This window comes from Megalobrama amblycephala, linkage group LG14, assembly GCF_018812025.1.
Source record: "Megalobrama amblycephala isolate DHTTF-2021 linkage group LG14, ASM1881202v1, whole genome shotgun sequence".
Classification (NCBI taxonomy): domain Eukaryota; kingdom Metazoa; phylum Chordata; class Actinopteri; order Cypriniformes; family Xenocyprididae; genus Megalobrama; species Megalobrama amblycephala.
The window spans coordinates 16,763,538-16,784,093 of record NC_063057.1 but is presented as its reverse complement, the minus strand read 5'-3'; the positions used below and the strand labels follow the sequence as shown (position 1 = coordinate 16,784,093).

Here is a 20,556-nt window from a genome sequence, read left to right as displayed (position 1 = left end):
TGACTCAATCTCTCGGGGCAGTGCAAGTTGCTCTTATGAGCCGGCTTCCTCTCTCAGAGGCTTACGTGTCTTCTGCATGTCTTAGTGACCTCCAGATGCTCAGGAGAGGTCTGTGTGAGAGCCAAGAGCGAGAGAGGGAAAATCGTGTGGTCTTGTTGGGTAGAGGGCACCTCTAATGGAGGCAGTGTAAGAGGATTTCTGCCTCCGACAGCCACGTGCCTCACACTGCGAGGCAGATTGGACAGCACGAGGAGTCCAGAATAACTGTTTATCCTCGCTCATCATTCCATTAGATCACCATGGCAGCCAGAGGATGAAAAAAAGAGCCTGGATAAACTCATGAAATGATCAAGGGCGTATATTCACATCATATGTGAATTTAATTACTGCGAACATTAATGTCAGTTGAATCATGCTGGATTCTCATTAGCAGAGCTCCACGGAGATAAATGACAAAGAGTGTAATTGTCTTTTGAGTGTCAGTGAGATTCACTCTCATCCTCTTGATGAAAGATATATGCCCACTAACCTGAGAGAACAGGATATGTTTCAAACACAGGTGAGATGTCTACCTAGAAAATTTCCAACGCAAATGTCTGGGGGGGGGGGTACTTTATTTTACAGTGTCCTTGTTGCACATTACATGTAGTAATGATGGTAAATTATGCATAATTACATGCAATAAACCCTACATTAAACCTCATTCCTAGCCCTATAGTAAGATGTTAATTAATATTACTAATTACATAATTGTGCGTAACCATACAATTTTTATTATTATTGTTAAGGCCCGTTAACACCAAGAATGATAACTATAAACTATAACAATAACTATTGTTCTGTTTATTCTGCAGTTTTGTCGTCTGCCGCTTTAAATGCTCAAGCTCTTTAAAGCAAGATAGATTCTGATAGGCCGTCAAAATTTTTAATGTTCGTCAGCTGGAAAAAAAAATCTTTCTGAAAGTGATTTCAACGATATTGTTATTGGACTCTGCTATTCTTTAATATTTAGAATGATTTTTAGAAATGTATCTTTATCATTGTAGTTATTGTCCTTGGTATGAACGGCCTTTAATCTGCGTACATATGCACCAGATGTACGTTTATACGATTTGAAGTTAAAAATACTTCAACTTTTGATCTACGTCAGCTTTAAATAATGGACCAATCAGATGACTCTGGGGGTGGGATAAATATTTCAAGGTTACTGAATTATTGTACACTAGCGTTCAAAAGTTTGGGAGCAGGAGGTATATTAGACTGATTTCTGAAGGATCATGTGACACTGAAGACTGGAGTAATGATGCTGAAAATTCAGCTTTGCCATCACAGGAATAAATTACATTATAAAATATATTGAAATAGAAAATGTCTTTTAAATCATAATAATATTTCAGATTTTTTCTGCTTTTACTGTATTTTTGATCAAATAAATACAGCCTTGGTGAGCATAAGAGACTTATTTCAAAAACATAAAAAAATCTTACCGACTTACCCAAACTTTTAGTGTATCTGTTACTATGTAGAGCAATTTGATTGTCACTTCGCTTTGTGTTACTAACACCGAGTGAGCCTCTATCTCAGAAGACTTGTCAGATAGAACTCTAATCTCTCACCGTCATGAGAGGAAGGAAACGAAGTTATCTGGCCTGGTATAATAGCGTCGTCTCATTTCTTTAAGCGTTAGTTGCTGTCATGAATAGCAGGAAAACAAGTGCTGGAGGTGACATGGCACCTCTCTAAAATGATCAGATTAAGTGTTCACAGTTGTGCTAACAGGAGAAGAGGGTGTCTCCGTAGCAACGCAGCGCAGTGGGATGCACATGTGAACCTCTGGTTTCTGTTGCTACGGTAACATCAGGTGATTCTATAATTATCCTTCTTGTACTAGTGATCTCAGTTGCCACGCCCTTTTGGCCGGCTCTTGATAACACCTGACACCCCAAAATTCTCAGAGTCTCTCTCTAAACCAGTGATTCCCAATTAGAGACTGACATACCACAGAAGGTACTTCAGCAGATTCCAGGGTACTTAGAAGTATTTCAATTTTGATTTGTTAAACCTATTAAAAAGAAAATAAAATAAAAATATTATAAATCAAAATAACTTTTTAAAATAAACATTAAAATATGATTCATTTCACAATTAGTGTAATTCCATGATTTTTTTTTTTTTTTTTTAAAGCAAAAAAAAGTTTTCTTTGACAGTTTTTAAGTTAAAGTTGAAAACTAACATTAATCATTAATCAGTGAATAATATTAGTCATGATGCTGAATAATATCCACTATAATATAGGCTTAAAGCAACATGGTTTGGTGTTGATGAAAGTGTATTTTATTTTTATGGGGCTGTGCGAGTACAAAAGACAAAAACTGTAAGGAAAACGTTGATCTAAACACACACTGATCAGTATTCTTAGTCTGTGGAGACTTTTACTTTTCTGTATTTATGCGAGTGATGGCGGTTTCCAGTTTAATATCTGTCGCTGCTCACTGATAACGCATCAGAGCATCAAATTAAACTGATCCACTTTTGTGTTTATCCACACGTCTTCTGACTGCAGGCCCTGATTAATAACTTGAGGGATGGAGGGAGGAAAGAATCAATGGAGCCTTGGTTTATTCTTTTTAACATCCACCCTACAACAAAAAAACAACACTGCGGAAAAAATGCACTTTCATCATTTCCCACTTAACATCCAATCATCCAAAAAACTGACAAATAAAGATAGACCATCTTTATCTATCTTCTCCTAACCTCATGCATGTAGAGGAGAACAAAGATTATTCTTATGCTGAATAACTGTAATATCAGCACATTGCTTTCACAGTGTATGTGAATATATATCCAATGATTTCTGAAGAATTGTGACACTGAAGACTGGAGTAATGGCTGTTTTGCCATCACAGGAATAAATTGCATTTTAAAATATATTAAAAAAACGAATAAAATAAAAAAATCCTCAATTGAAATTTACCTGTGTCGAGTAACCGGCAAACTACCAGAAGAGGTGCATTCCACAGAAGAGAATCCATGAACAGCATTATTAGACCATTTTCTAAGGCCACATGTTGTATTAAAACCATTTAAAAATCATATAATATCATAGTGCTATTGTGAATTCACAAAGGCAGTGATTCAATTAAATAAATATATCCCCTGAGCGGCTCCGTTCACACATGCTGCTCCACATGAACTGTTATCTTTTATGTGTGGAGCGCGTCTCAAACTCCATATCTGCATTTGCTGCGAGTTTTGGTTGCTTATAACGTTCATCTGCGAATGCAATGTGCGCCATTTCATCAGATTTGTAACGTAAATCATTTATAAACCTATGCCAGCACAGGAGAATACATCAATATGTTTCTAAAAATGCGAACTGTTCATCGTGATTTCAAAATAAAAGTTTCAACCCTTGCATGTTTTAATGTCCACATATTCTTGTTGTGTTAACTTGATCTTTATAAGTGGCCAAATAATAAAGATTAAGTTAACATTTGAATTAAATGTCGTTTGGCCAAAATTAAACAAGAATTCAACTTTTCGGCAATTTGATCATGCTGTAAAGTGGGACAACAACAATCACCAGGCCACCAGGCCAATCACCACGCCCTCTGCAGGCATTTGTTATAATACATAGTATACATAAGTTGATGTATATTATATTATGTATTTTAACAGTGTTATAAACAGTGCTATAAAACCATATGATTGCTTGTGTTGTACTTTATTTGAACCAAAAATGATTGTATAATTCTTATTATATATGTATTTTAAAGGTGCCATCGAACGTTTTCTTACAAGATGTAATATAAGTCTAAGGTGTCCCCTGAATGTGTCTGTGAAGTTTCAGCTCAAAATACCCCATAGATTTTTTTTTTATTAATTTTTTTAACTGCCTATTTTGGGGCATCATTAAATATGAGCCGATTTATGCTGTGCGGCCCCTTTAAATCCCGTGCTCTCCTGTCAGTTATTATTGCTCCATCTGCCATTTTTCGCTATTGTTCTTGCTTGCTTACCTAGTCTGATGATTCAGCTGTGCACATACAGACGTTAATACTGCCTGCCCTTGTCTAATGCCTTTCATAATGTTGGGAACATGGGCTGGCATATGCAAATATTGGGGGCGTATACCCCGACTGTTACGTAACAGTCGGTGTTATGTTGAGATTCACCTGTTCTTCTGAGGTCTTTTAAACAAATGAGATTTATATAAGAAGGAGGAAACAATGGAGTTTGAGATTCACTGTATGTCATTTCCATGTACTGAACTCTTGTTATTTAACTATGCCAAGATACATTCAATTTTTCATTCGAGGGCACCTTTAAGTCATTTTTAAAGGCTATTGTTTGCTTAGATCTATTTTTATTACCACAAAAAATATCTGATTACCCGATTAATCATCAAAATAATCGATTACTCGATTAATCGTTAGTGACAGCCCTATTTCAAAGAAAACATTTCTTTTAAATTCTATTAAAAAATATTTCTCACAATATTACTGTTTTTACTGTATTTTTGATCAAATGTAGCCTTGGAGAGCATAAGAGCCTTTGGGGTGTACGTTACGGTTTTATTTACAATAAATTATTAAAATACACATAATATTACATTAATATCTGTCAAACCACTCCAGTGAACGCTGGGTGGTCAGAGAATTTATAGGGAATTGTACCTGTTTTTTCTTTTTTTCTCAGCCCATCATTATCGCACTCATGTAATCAGGAAGCTAGTAATCACCTAAAAGAGGAGATGACCGTTGTTGTTGACCAGGTTTATTTCTGCTGTTTGTGACATTAAATCTGTCGCTCGGACTGCCCCTTGCCATTTGTTGCGCATATATTAGCCTTTATGTGATTGACTGATTTATTTCATTATTTCTTATAATCTCCTAAAACTGCCTGTAGGTTGGCTGAATAGAAATTACTCTGTGGAGCATATCTAATTGCCCTAATTAGCATATGCAGATGAGCCTGTTATCTTGTGTACAGAGTGTTGCTTATGGTAAACACAGGACTAATCACTTTAACGAATTTAGCTGTTTAAATGCTGGTAATTGTGCATTGTTTAAACAGATGGGTTCCGTTTTCGCAAGCATTCAGACAGGAAGTGTTGGAATGAGTGCTCTCCAATCAGCTTCCCTTTCTTCTCATCCTCATCATTGACACACAGGGTAGCCCTCTAATTACCCTGCTTTAAACGAGCCGTATCCCCTTCCGAAAGAATACACGTAAATGAACTCTTCATGTCTTCCACAGATGTGTTAAAAGACTAAGGGTACACTGCATGACTGACTGACTCATAACCCTGCACACCTTTTCTCATTTGATGACATGTTGGTGCTTTTTACACAACTAAGCAAAAGTAACCTTAAAATCCTCTTTCAAATATGAAAAGTCTCAAGTTTTGGTATTGTTTTGTGTGCTTTAAGAGCCCATGAAATCAAAAGTGACCATTCTTATTTTTTTATGGAATATTGCAGTATTTATTACAAATGATTTATCCGTGCACATCATTTATTTTAATTCACGTGCCCTTATAATCTTTAATCAAAATAACTTTGAATCCCTCTAGCAACGACATCTCTTGACTCGCGCGAGGACGGGAAAACCTGTCACTCACATGACGTGACATAGGACACCACAACCATTCAATCAATCCCCAATGAACAAAATCAAGTAACACCCGTTTTACTCAGCTATACGGGAAGAAAAGACGATCACAACTTCTGTTTGATGCCGACTTGAATGGTTCCGTTCCTGTATTATCTTCCCAAGGTCATCAGGAGTTTTTTTAGGCCACTTTGAGACATTTGGACACCTGTTTATCTCTGTTCATTCATCCACATCCCTGCGTTCATGTCACATATCAGCAGATTCCATTATAAAACTGGACTTTCAAAAGAAGCAATAGACCTTGACGGATTCGGTCCTCTATTGAGAGTCAAAGACACACATGCACATATGGTTGTCATGTGACATGTTCATCAGAGGTGGTGCAAAATCTTTGTTCAAGGGTCATTCATTATGTGTGGAGGGACACCAGCAGCAAGTGCTCTAGCCCAAGGCATGATTTTGGCACAAGAACAACAACAAAAAAAGGCTACTAACTTGCATGTTTGTGAGTACGTGCCAGTTGTTACACCAAAGGTTCCACGATTTCGTCATGTCTCCGGAGAGCACTCGGGTTATGGATACACCTACACCGTGACTGCCTCTGCGGGGAAAAAAAGTTTATGTAACAAGAAGGAAATTCATGTAATCTTAACTGTAAGATGGAATCAGCGTGGGCAACTCTGGATGTGGAACCTGAAGTGGGTAACCCCAAATAAATATAGAAGGCACCACTGCTGTGCTATTTGTTGAACATAAAGTGGAGCTGACAAAATTCCCATCATACTCTCTTTCCCCAGTCCTTTCCTGAACAACAGTGTTGAGAATTGCAAACGGTTTTCTTCTGTGAGAACTTGAGGGGTTCCTGTTACATCAATATTTAATATGAAGATTCCTTCTCTACTCCTACTTCTCCATCTCTCGAGGGCTCAAAAAGCACCATCCTCAAAATACTGCCCTATAGTAAAGAACTGAAGTTAAAAAATATGTCTAGAACCTGTCCTGGAGGCCTCTCTCCACTGCAAATTTGAGATGTTACCCAATTCAGGTCTTGTAGTCTCGACTAAAATCAAGTACTTGAGTAAAAGTACAGATACCATAATAAAATATTACTTCAGTAAAAGTATTAAAGGGTTAGTTCACCCAAAAATGAAAATAATGTCATTTATTACTCACCCTCATGCCGTTCCGTTCATCTTCGGAACACAAATTGAGATATTTTTGTTGAAATCCGATGGCTCCGTGAGGCCTGCATAGCCAGCAATGACACTTCCTCTCTCAAGATCCATAAAGGTACTAAAAACATATTTAAATCAGTTCATGTGAGTACAGTGGTTCAATATTAATATTATAAAGCGACGAGAATATTTTTGGTGCGCCAAAAAAACTGACTTAAAAAGACTTATTTAGTGATGGCCGACTTCAAAACACTGCTTCAGGAAGCTTCGGAGCGTTATGAATCAGCGTGTCGAATCATGATTCAGATTGCGTGTCAAACTGCCAAACTGCTGAAATCACGTGACTGTGGCGCTCCGAACTGCTGATTCGACACACTGATTCATTATGCTCCAAATCTTCATGAAGCAGCATTTTGAAATCGGCCATCACTATACAAGTCCTTATTTTGGGGTTTTTGGTGCACCAAAAATATTCTCGTCGCTTTATAATGGTACATTAATGGATCTTGAGAGAGGAAATGTCATTGGCCTCACTGAGCCATCGGATTTCAACAGAAATATCTTAATTTGTGTTCTGAAGATGAACGAAGGTCTTACGGGTGTGACACGGCATGAGGATGAGTAATAAATGACGTTATTTTAATTTTTTGGGTGAACTAACCCTTTAAGTACTCCGTTTCAATTTTATTTGTATAAAAATACTGGTTAATGAATGTTTACTTTGCAATTAATGTACTCCATCCTGCTGCTCAAAATATGTGTGGAGGGAAGGGGGTAACCTATACTAGACACACAAAGAGCTTAGTTTACAGCTCAGTCTGACATCACTGTGAATTATTATAAATTTTCAAGTAGCCAGCACTAGTCAATAAGGAAGATTATGCAGACACTTAATATGTATTGATCTGCAAGTTAGAACACGTTTTATAACTTGTCATACTCTGATAACTTAACTACTTCCGATCATTACTGATAAACAAGAGAAAATAAGAAATGAGGAAAAACAAAATGTGTTGACAAATATTACCATACAACATAAAAAGACGTCACAATGTGTTGTATTAGGAAGAACGCTATGCAAACATGCCAGTTTTACAACATACGGCAGCGGGGAAGATGTATGGACATTAATTTGCGTTATTTTAACCATATATTTAGTTTTCTTACCTAAAACCTAACGTTACCCCGTTCAGACGGTTGTAATACAAAAGTGGACGTCAACATTCAAGCATTTCATAAATGGGCTAAAACAGCAGATTTAATTCACAAGCAACTGACAGTCGTGACCTTAATATGATTTTCATTTACAATTATAAATCCCAAAACTGCATTGGTGACTTACTTTTCGCGCCATCAGTCGCGCGCACACTCGAGTTCGAGGATCTTGCCTCGTTGGTTTGTTTGACTTGAAGTAGCGTTGCGCAGAGGAGATCAAAGTACCGCGAGATCTATTCGAAAGCATACGGAGCCCACTGCTCTTAAATCGCTCTCGCGGTACTTTGTTGCCATTCACCGTCTCTGAGCAGGTGACGCTTTCTTCAGTTTAAAATAACAAGGAAAAAGTATTTTGCTTTGTAATGTATTGAAACAGTAAAAATGAAAATACTCCGATAAAGAATACTTGAAAAATTTTCTTACATACAGAAACAAAGTAAAAAAAATATTCTGTCCACCACTGAAAATGTGTAAAGGTTTGGGAAGCACTGGTCTAGAATTCTGTACTGATTTACAAGCAGCCTTGGCTTTATGGCTGAAAGATTATTCAAATTAATTCAAACTTGCGATATGTCTTAATGCGGTTATCAAATTGCAAAGGGTGTGAATTATTTAAATACATATAAGTGCAGTGTGTTAATTTACATGTGAAGATCATGATCCAGAGTTTTCAGTGTCTTTGCTTGGCTCCATTCATGGTAAATCTGCTGCAATGCAGTGTTGGCCACCAATTTCACAAGATTCGTGTAATAGGAAGCAAAGGGCTCCCTGCAGTTTTCTGCCAAAATAAAGCTTGATGATACCGAGACATAAATAAATATTAGTATTGTAATTTTACAGTTGCACTGTACAATTAAATATTTTTTCCTTCCGTGCATTTGTACATGCTCTGTGTGTAGCTGAAGAGCTGATTCACACATTAAGTTAATGACACAGGTGTTTGTGTTTTCCATAAGAGAGTCTGTCTTGTTTCATGTCGTTTCTTTATGCCTAATCATACCCAGAATGGCTGCGGGGCTGTCTAACTAGATGAGCCATTTGTCTTCATTGCAGATAGTGATGGTTCCCGTGTGTGTTGAGGGTGGGTGCCTTCACAGTAGTCTTTAACTTCCCCCAGGAAATCTTGTTAATGTGTGAATGAGTTTCCCTGTAGACTTGTGTACCTGAAACATATTCTCTTTTTATCCTCATCTCCATCTCTTCCTGTTGCACACCTGTAGGAGAGAATAATTTGTCAAAGGATGGTCCTTTCTTTACCCCTCCATAGCATAGTGTGTTTTTGGGTTGTATTCTGACAACAAAATATTAGCACACATGTTTGACCTGCCAAATATTTTAAACATCTTTCTCACACACTAGTTAGAGACAAATCTGATAAAGGATGTCAGGGTAAGTCAATGTAGCCTGTGTTTCTTTGTGTGCCCTGTTTCACTAATGGTAAAGGGCATTGCTTGAGTTTATTTTTTCATAGAAAATGTCATCTGCAAGAGGCTGCTGTCTCAGTTTGGAGCAAAAAGATTTCTTCTCATCACCATGGCTACACCAACTGCGACAAATCGCTTTTCTGTCCAACCCTCTCTTCTTCTTTTTTTCCCCTCTCTCTTGGCTATGAAGCGTTTCAGTTAATATGAAACAAAGTATCTGCTTATGACAAGCATTATATGAGCTCATTTCACAAGAGCCAAAGAAGCTGTATACAGTAGAAGTTCAAGGCCCCAAAGTCTAAAGCATATTAGCTTTGGAAACATTTGTTTAACCCAGAAATCTATAAAAGTAGCTGAGGGAGATGGTATTGGTTTGATATCCTGAACATATGGTAGTGGTCCACTCCAAAGGTCCTTCACATCAATGGGGCCTCAAGCACCTTAGAGACATACACCCTTAGCTTTACAAGGAGTTTCTGCCATTTCAGGAAGCTCTCTGTAATGTGTAAATATTGGTTTGAGAGCCCTAAGTCAGCAAAGAGCATTCAGATTCAGGCTATACAGGTTCTGGATTGGGTATGCTGAGTTCTGTAAGGTCTACGATGAAAACTCAAAGGGTAAACAGCTTTCATGAATGGAAGTTTACCAGTCATGAAGGATTTCCAATCAGCAGATGGAATGTCATGTGACTCACTGCGGTACCACTAGGGGAGGACGAGCAAGAAAAAACAACAACAAATACAATAGAAGGTTGATACGGCTTCCATTGGCAGCTTAAATTATCAGTGGGTGCATTCCAGTTTGCTTTTAGACACAGATTCGCAAACTTCCCAAAGCACTTCCCTTGGGCGAATCCCTGCCACCATTTTGAAATGCGTTCCACCATGGACAGACCCTCGACCCCTCGATCTAGAGCGATTCTACTCATATGTACACGTCAGGCAGCTACATATACCTGTGTCGACACAGACCTCCACCTCACACAACTCTGATATATGAATAATTTTGAGATTTAAAGGTGCAATGTGTACATTTTAGGAGGATCTATTGACAGAAATGCAATATAATATACATAACTATGTTTTCAGTGGTGTATAAAGACCTTACATAATGAACCGTTATGTTTTTATTACCTTAGAATGAGCCATTTATATCTACATACACCGGGGGTCCCCTTACATGTTTGCGCCGGCATTTTTCTACAGCAGCCCTAATCGGACAAACTGCTCTACAGAGTGCGTTTGCTTGACTAGCTACTCTCTGCTGTCTCAGATGCAACAGTATCCATGATATATTTGTCCTGTGTTGGTCACCGTAGCTTCTCTATTGCAATTCGCAACCTCACCGCTAGATGCTGCTAAAATTTACACACTGCACCTTTAACTGCATAATACTTGTTGCTATCTTAAGCTCATTAGTCATAGATTATTGTATTAATATTTTATTTGTTTTTGAAATTTTATATATTTTCTCTAACAACCCAAATGTTGGGGGGAAGAGGTTTTGCTTGTTGAAATAAAACACAAATGGTAAAGCGGTAAAAATCCAGTGCCTGGATAACAAGGATCATGGGTTTGAATCCCATGTGGACTGAAAGTGTCTAGGTGTAAAGATATGTGATTGGTTTGAAATAACTGAGCATGGATGACAAACAAAGCGTTTGGATTAAGAAACACCTCTGTCTTTTGTCAAACTCTACTCCTGGAGGACTGCCATCCTGCTGTTCCAACACACCTGCCTGTAATTGTAGAGTAATCCTGAAGTCCTTGATTAGGTGGTCCAGGTGTTCGGAGCTGAACTTGCAGGAAGATGGCCTTTCAGGAGAGGAGTTTGAAATCTCTACTTCAACTGAAAGACACTACTCTCTTTGGAGACAAAAGGGGAGGGAGAAGAAGGGGAAAAAACAAACTGGTCTCTTTTGGCATTCTTCTGATGGCAGGAACAAAAGATAAGCGAGGTTATTTGGTGGAGACTCATGCAGCATGTTGGGTCATGCACAGCTGCTTTTGACATCCGAACTGTCACTTGGTGCCTGCTCTTATCTCCCTAAACCTGTCATCTCGGGTTTTTTCACCAGCACTCCACCACATCCAAAAAGACCCTCATCATACCGAGCGCAACCTCCAAGCAGCCTGCCTTCACTCTCTCCCTTCCTGACTGAAAGCCATATGCGAGTCAGATAAAGCTAAAATGCTTTCTGGCTCTGACTTTGCACAAAAATGGAATCCTTTCCCGCCTGTTCATGAGCGCATTACGAGCAATCATGCATTTGTATGATAATCACATCTGGGAGCACAGGATAGTAATGTAGTGTAATTTGATGTAATGTTTAAAGCTGATCGGACACCAATCTATTCAAGCCCCATCTGTTCACAGGATGCCCCTCTCCTTTCATGCTCTGGGGTTGGCGGTCAATTGCAGGTGTCGTTTAACTTGATTGTCGGACGGAATGTGGCAGTAGGGATATGAAATCAAAATGAATTACTGAGCACTGACAGCCGGGTTAAGGGTCACACAATGACGACATGGACAGAATGCTGAAACGCAAAGCAGGAGAACCACATGAACACTGTCACAAATAGACTCGGCTAATTGGATAAGACTGCTGATACTCCATGATCAACTGCCAGATGTAGGAATCTAGAGGTTTTAAAGCAGCCTTTGAAGAAGATAAAGTCATAAGGATCTGGATTGGGTGAGTAAATGATGAATTTTTCCTTTAATGCACCAGCAATGTCTGCATCTGCCATTCGCAGTCCAACGGTATCTCAGTAAACTAGGGTTTATTACTGAGCCTTGAACATTGTTTTTTTGTTAAGAGCCTACACTGTTAAAAAATTACTGTAAATTTTACAGTAAAATACTGGCAGCAGGGTTGCCAGCCAGTTACTGTAATTTTTACAGTAGTGTTTCTGTAATTTAATTTACAGAATTTTACTGTAATCGAGAATACAGTAAAATTCTGTAAATTAAATTACAGAAACACTACTGTAAAAATTACAGTAACTGGCTGGCAACCCTGCTGCCAGTATTTTACTGTAAAATTTACAGTAATTTATATATTTTGTATACTGCATTTTTACAAAAAAATATATTGTATACTGCATTTAACATACTTCTTTAAATAGCAAATACACACATTCAAGTAGTTTAGTCAAGTAGAATATGTAAAATGCAGTATACAATATATTTTCCCTATTGCTCACTTAATGACTGGGAGCTGAATTTTAAATTTAATCTATTAACTGCATAAACTTTAAACAAATTTTAACTGCATAAAGTGTTGTATAATGCATAACTTAATTCACCCCCTCCCAAAAAAATATATATATATTTGATGCTTCTTAATCTTGAAAAACAGGTCAAAATGTAATAAATATATCTTTCAAATTTACATTAAAAAAATGCCATAAAAGGTGTATTATTTTGAATTTATTTTTTATTTAGAAAATCATTTTATTTTTTAAAGGGACAAAATTGTATCATGAAAATGTTTTTAAATTACTTATTGGCCATCATGGCCCTTCACACAAAGAAATACAATTATAACTATAACTTGACCAACAGGGTCATATAAAAACATTTCTTAAAACCCACATCACTTTTATCACTTCATGAACATACCAACATGGCCAAACAACAAGTCCAACAAACTTGATCAAAAAAGAACAATTCTGCTCCAGATGATGTTCCATCCCAGGATTCAAAGAGAGGCTAGAAATATTGAAAGGAACAAAGAGGACAATACATTAGATATATTACAAAACATAATACTTTAAGGGTGCGTTCACACTTGTAGTTCGGTTTGTTTGGTTCATTTGGTCCGGACCAAAGAAGAAAAAAAAGCATTTAGTCCTGGTCCGGTTAGCGTTCAGATTGGCAATTTTATCACCGAACCAAAAGATACCGAACCTAAAGGCACAGGGATACATTCACAACGTGATTGGTCGGATTTTATGACGTATTGCCTATTTTGAGATGGAACTTACCGAACATCCAAAACAATGCTGTTTGCTGAGGTAAATGCGCTCGTTGTGTGTGCGTAGCGGGGCGTAGCCTGCATGTGATGGTATTTTGGCCAGTTGGGAACTAGTGAAGAGCTTATAAAATGTGTAAGGCAGTCAAAACACCGGCAGGAATCCATCCGTCACACACACAAACGATCTGCTGTGTGGAGATGCGCGTCTGATGCCTGTGATGAGCAAACTCGCGTCTATGACGAGAAAAACCGACATGCGTGAGGTTTCTGTCCTTTTTACGGTCTCATCTTCCTTTTTTTGGTTCGGTTACATGTCTTTGGTCCGTGTTGCGTTCATATATCATTCGAACCGCACCAGAGTTCATTTGGAAGCGGACCGAGACCCATCTTTTCAGCGGTCTCGGTCCGCTTGTTTGGTGCGCACCGGGGTTCGGATGGCAGCGTTCACATATGTTCAAATGAACCGCACTAACCGAGCAATCACACCAGGGTTCCTTTTAATCGAACCAAACATGACAAGTGTGAACGCACCCTAAGAGACTGATAGAGGGATGATAGATACAGTCAGATACAGATATAGAATAATAAAAGTATATAATAAAAGGAAAAATAGATCTTGGTGTGTGTGTGTATTTCTTACATTTCAGAAATTCCACTGAAAATCCATCACTTTGCACAGAAGAGTGGCCACATGTAGGTTGAACGCAACCCGTTTCTTCTGAACTGTCTGCCTGTTGTTTTAGATGGCACTTTTCCTTTCGTCTTTGTTCCTCTCTCCAGATAAATACCTACAAAGTGCATAAAGGGTCAGGAATTCAGATTGGTTTTAGCTTTTGAGGCATGTAATCATGTTTATGAAATTATACCATGTGGTAGAGCAGTATTAGCCTACAACTCCAGTCCTGAATACTTACCTCCCAGAAAGTTTTAGATGTCCCACTAATCAACACCTTATTTAACTAATTTGTTTGCCAGGGTCAAATAGAGAGACATCTAAAACATTCACCCTAAAAAATAAATGTCTAATCTAGTTGAGAAACAAATAGTTTGTAGTTGTGTTAAAGGCCTCAATAGATATAAAATGTACATCTAAAAGACAAGTACAGGATGATCAGTTTGTTCATATCTGTAAATAGCACATTTCATTTCAAGTTAAAAAAGATTTGTTTTCGTAATGGTACGTTAATACATTAACTATACAAGGCAAACTGAAATCAAACAGAGATGTTAAAGTGTTTGCATTACCTTAAGTTAGCAAATGTCCACAAATACATCACATTGGTTACGTTAACAGCATGAAGCAGCACCATTTTGCGTGACACATCCTCCGTGAGCGGCCTGATCGCGTCGCGAGGCTTTTTCGTTTCGGCCCGTGTTAACAGATGACTGTCTGCCTGTACAAATGTGATTTATGCCATAAAATAATCACGACCAAGTGCGCTGATGAACACAAAGTTCTCGTGAATTCCAACTGTTTCTAATTATTAATTTTCGGCCCACAGCCGCTATGCTAAAGCGCCGGGGAATGTGTGAGATCCTACCGCGATCGCGCTGAGGAAAACCCCGCGCAAGTCTGCTTCGCGCCCCGCGGACGGAGGATGCGTCAATCCGGGGTTACCAATATGAATTGCGAATGTAAATACATACATATTTACCAAAGACTGAGGGGGAAATGAAATAATAAGTCACTTACCACAGTTGTAAATCACTCCTCTTGCTGCTACTCGAATCTTGACCGTTGGAGATCCCACAATGCCTCTGTATATTTGAAATTTACAGCAATATTCTGTAAATTTGATTCAAACCGCCACGCCCCCGGAATTCATTGCAATTTACAGCAATATGCTGTATTATTAAAATACAGCCATCGGCTGTAAAATATTGCTGTAATTTTTACAGCAATTCATTACAGTGTAGGGCAAGTATGAGAGAGTTTTGGGCCAGTCGACAGAAATGTCTTTTTTGTGCCAGTGCTGCATTGTCTCAAAAAAATTGTTTGTTTTTGCCTTTGTGATCTATTCTGTATTGTTGCTGCAAATGCTGTTGAGTTGTCACAAAGATTATGTGGCTTGTGTTGTCAAAATAGTAAAAATGAGTTGTGATCTTGAAAGCATCTGCAAGAATGTGTTGAAACCTACTAATGTTTTGCATCATATGCCATTGATTCCAGCCAAAGCGAGTTGATGGTTAGATTATAGCTAATTTCTATCTTGTTGCAAATATTCAGTGTATTACTGGCTTGACTTTTAATGGGGTATCTTTGTTTTCTTGCTGATATGATAATATTCCTGTGTGCCAGATGCTTTTGCCTACTGTTTGAAATGGCTGCTCATTTTTAAGGTCTGGAAAGTTTAACATTCTCCAGGGAGGGAGAACAACAGCTCTCTAGAGTGAATAAATTAGATTACCTCTAATCCAAAATACAACCAGTCCTGTTCCACAGATTAAGAGCATTCTAATTTAATAATATAGGGAAATTATCAGGAATGATTCAATAGAAGAAAAAGGATTACATCAAATGGCCATCACTTTCCTTTTTCGTTGCATCAGAGATGAACTCACCTGTTCTCAGCATCAAAGTGTGATGGCTCTATTCTTTTCCTCAATCTCTATGGCTTTTCCTCTGAAGGTCTTTACAATTTCTGTCAATAGCAGGTAAGCATTCCTAGTCCTCCTCCCATTAGTTAATGGCTGACGTTGATTGTCACTTCCTTTGAACTCTTTGCAAATTAGAGTAAATGGTAGCTTGGGAATGGATTTTTTTTATTTTTAATGTTTTTTCCCTATATTGCACTTCACTATAAGCATCTTTTAGCTAGTTGATTTTCTATAATCAAGAGCTGGCAGAGCAAAGGTCATGACCGTGGCCCTGGACAGTAGAGACTTTAATCAGTGGTCAACGAAGGGCCCGGAGCATCACTCTGTAAGTGATTTCTAATCATCTCTCTGAATAGCAGACAGATACAAGAGCATGTAATTGAATGGATGGTACCGGTAGCTTGTGCATTAGCAGCCTAAAGGCTCTCAACTATCGACTTTGACCTCTCTTCCATTAGGACACTCTAACCTCAGATAAACACTTTTGAGTTGATCTCTGTAACCACATTAAACTCCTAAAAGACATTTAAGAAAGTGGACATGGGTCAATGACATGATGGGTCATTTTTTTGGCCTTAATAATAATAAAAAAAATGTTATGACATCCAAAGTATGTAAGGTAGTACAACTAGATCTCTTTTATTGAATCCAAAAGGTTTTAATTATATTTTGCTCCATATAAAGGTATTTTAAAGATTTTGAAGTGTCAAAAGGTCATTCGGTTTAACCGTCCAAAGGCCAATACAGCCATTTCATTTGTGATTAAAACATCTTAAAATGTAATAAATGTATATATTTTTTTTATTCTGGCATGATTTTATAATATCATATATCAACATAGTGCAAAATGGTATTAAAATTATGTGTAGAAGTCGTTGCTTTGTTATGAGAAAGAATGTCCGGAAAAATGAATTTCATTGATATCATTCGGAGGGACCATTTTGGATCAAGTCATGTGGTCAGGATGTGACATCATTCAGACACCTTCAAAGGATCTAACTCTCTTTTAACTATTTGAAAATGTTAATATTTTTAAAACTTGTACTAAATATAAAATGTTTGATTGTCCTTTTGTTAGCTAGCTAGCTAAATATCAGTCTGTTAGCATTGTTTAAAAATATCGTCATTTGGTATAACCAAAAGTGTAATTCGGTAAAACCGAAATTTTGGCTTTTTTGGTGACAAATTTTGTCCATCTTGCAAAAAATGACAAAAACAGTGTTAATTGTTTATAAAAACCACATAATCTAATTGTTAACACTTAATAAAACTTCAAAATTAATCTCTAATATGTTTTACTTTTAAAAACCTTATTTGTCAATGACCCACATATCATCTTAAAAAAATGAATTAAAAAGTCAACTTTTTTTCCATAGAATATTCTGTCTTGGACAGATTGTAAATGCCGTTTTATGTAGAAAAAGAGGTCACGTATATTTTCTGAACATGAGACATTAGTCAAAGATGAAAATGTAGCAATATTTTCCATTGCAAAAACAAATAAAAAAAAAGATTTTCTGCCATATGGAGAGCTATAATGCATTCAAATGTTACAATTCAAATTCTAGGAATATAAGCAGTGTTATTTCTGCTCAGCCAAGCCTTGGGATTTGGAGTGTGACAGAATGAGACATTCTTGTCTAGATTCTTTGACAAATAAAAAAGCAGCTGAGAAGGAACTCCCTTCTCCCTCATAAAAAAAACATCCTATTTTACCTCATAGCTGGTCGATGGGCATCCCCGAACACATACACACAGAAAACCATCAGCAGCATCTAAAACAAACCCTTGGCACGTGTTTCCTGTGGGGCAACATGTGTGACCACCATGTGCTCCATATGTGTGTATGCGTGGCATGTAACGGGTGGAAATGTCCTATGCGACAGCTGTAGTATCAATGCCCGAGGAAACTCAGCACAAGCATCAGAGAGAGAGAGAGAGAGAGAGAGAGAGAGAGAGAAAGAGCAGGAGAATCCCTCCAATACTATACTCATCCGGTTGTGCAGTGATTGGATATAGGGTGACCAGATGTCCTGAAAAAATCAGTCTGTTTTATGAGCCGTGTCTAGATGATAATTAGTTTTAACTTCAGTTTGAAATGTACTAAAGTGTCGAATGAATACAAAGACCAGATTTTGAATTTACTGTTGTTTTCAGACTGTTGTGGATTATTAATAAATAAATGAATGTTCAAGGGCCTAGGGTCTAAAAAGCACAGACCGTCTAATGAAAGTGACCTATCAGTTGGTCTTTGTTTTTACATACTATTTAGGAAAGAGGTAACGTGAAATAGATCCACAAAGAATACATTCAAAAAGTCTAATATTTACGTAGACGTCTCGACAAATGGTTGTAAAATGTGTATAGACATTGTTATGCGAATTTCTGTTTGTCCAAATGTATTATGAGTCTGGGACTGTAGTCAGCTGTTATAATTAGCTGTATATAAAAACAATAGAAGTATAAATAGGCATGTCCTCATTTTTATAGCTAAGAGTGTGTATATGGTGAGAAGTCAATTCTCTCCCTGCCTGATGGCTGTGTGTGTTATGCAGTTATACAGTGCTAATGACGGCTTACCAATCTAATTACTCAAACAGCGAAGAGAAAACACATTACCTTTTCATTAAATTAAATCTTTTACGCTGTTTAGTGTAAAATGACAATATAATGAAAAATTAAACATGAGGGAGCAATTCATTTTTATCTCTGGGAACCATAGTGGAAGGAAGTTCAGTGTGCCAGCCCTGAGCGCCTGTACTGAGCCCCAAAGCAGTTGAGTGTGGTTTTATGTATTATACGGTCATTCGCTCGAAGAACGGACATTAAGTGGCTTTGACTTCATTTGTCAAAGGCCCTCTGTGTCTCTGCAGTAATGACCTTTCCATTTAAATAAGTAAACGTTTCCTTGCCCCTGCCTCTTGTCTCTTTGCAAAATTACCCTGCCATTGTGCACGTTTAGCATCAGAACTCATTAGCCTGGTTAGGAAGGAGGGTTTGGTGTGAGGTGGCATCGCAGTGGTCTACCCGGACCTCCTCCCTGCCCAGCTGTTACTCTACAAGATGCAGATGACACAGCCGGACACAATCAGGGTGTCAGAGAGTTTATACTTTTATAAAATACATAGTCACTATTTTGTATTGTATTGGATAAAATGTGCATTTATAACCAACATATACAGTGGCTTCAAAAAGTAGGAAATTTGTAGCTTCAGTAATGAAGTTACTTTTAAAAATACTATTAAATATTTAAGCAATATCACACAAGCAACAGTGCCTGAGTGACACAGGTAATCACAGCCATGCTGACATTCAGAAAAATGGCATAATTGCCAGTGTTCTTATATATCACTTCAATAAACAAGCTAATAATAAGACCCTGTCCACACAAACACAGGTATTTTCAAAACCGCAGCTTTTTCTATGCTGTTTGGCCGTTCGTTCACACACACACACACACACACACACACACACACACACACGCAGTATCAGGTCACTGAAATTGAACCTTTTAGAAAACTCCTGCCAGGTTGAAGATTTTCAGAAACTGCAGTTGCCATGTAGCCGGTGAAGCCGGAGATTTTGGCTTGTGACATTGCAGTGTGCGCTGTTATTTCCTTTGTTGTTTACATGTTGTTAGCCTACCAGAACTGGTAATAACCTTTTTTTTCAGGCTTCTGATTGGCCAACTTGGGTTTACGGTTAGGGTTATATCGCCACCTGTTGGTTTGGCATGCTCTTGACAGCGCCTTATAGCGTGTTTTTGTGTTTTCTTTTTAAACAGTGCTTGTGTAGACAAGATTTTTTTTTTTAAACGGAGGAAGAACTCTACTGCCAGTTATCTTGTTGATTATTTCCAAATCAAGCATTGCACATCTCTAAGCAACAATTCCTGAATGAATCAGCATTTTTGAACGAATCTGTAAAATGAATGATTCAATGACTCACTTGTTTCAAAGACATTAGGTGTGTTGGACTCGAAGCAGCGCTGCACAGACCAATCGGTGTATGGCATCAAAGTACCGCAAGAACCACTAGAGAGCAGACAGTTATGTTACATAATGTGACAACTTTGTGCATAGCCTGTATGGAAGGCTAGTAGGCTATAGTAGGCTATTGCTCAGTTCTGAACATAGCCATGTTTCTAACAGGTGTTTCTCCAAACAGGTACATGAGCTATGAGTCAGACCAGAATGTTTTGTGACACAAGGCGAAAAAAAAAAAAAAAAAAAAAAATCCCACATATCCGAAATATGCTTTCAACCCTCAGCTGAAATCCAGTAAAGAGGAGGGATCTGTAGTTAATTAAGATGTACAGAGAGAGGGAGACGATTAAACCACATCTTCTCTTGGGTCATTTACCAGATGGATGAGGAACATGTCTGAAGACTCTGGGACAAGAATTAACAAGCTCAAATCTGTCTAATTAACTAATCTGATCTATTCCCCTACCCAGTCCTGAAGCTGAGAATCTGGGGCAGGAAAGGCACCTCAGGCTTTTGGCTAACGCAACACCATTTGTGTTTCTACTGTGGCTGTTGAATGA

At 37.8% G+C, this 20,556-nt stretch overlaps 2 long non-coding RNA genes across 5 annotated transcripts in view; both read right to left on the bottom strand.

Moving 5' to 3' along the window:
- The window catches only part of LOC125246256, a 260,532-nt gene that overhangs the window by 30,995 nt on the left and 208,981 nt on the right, over positions 1–20,556 (bottom strand). For 2 of the 4 annotated variants that reach the window (XR_007179802.1, XR_007179805.1), the window contains exons 5-6: positions 9,173–9,223; positions 6,115–6,220 (exon numbers count right to left, since the gene is read on the bottom strand). This is a non-coding gene — a long non-coding RNA (uncharacterized LOC125246256). Of the gene's footprint in view, positions 1–5,428; positions 5,938–6,114; positions 6,221–9,172; positions 9,224–20,556 lie in introns of those variants that run through there. The other 2 variants (XR_007179801.1, XR_007179804.1) reach the window with 2 other exon arrangements.
- Positions 12,924–15,323, bottom strand: LOC125246254. The gene is made up of 3 exons (XR_007179800.1): positions 15,106–15,323; positions 14,053–14,200; positions 12,924–13,147 (listed from the first exon to the last, which is right to left on the bottom strand). It is a non-coding gene; the product is annotated as an uncharacterized LOC125246254 (long non-coding RNA).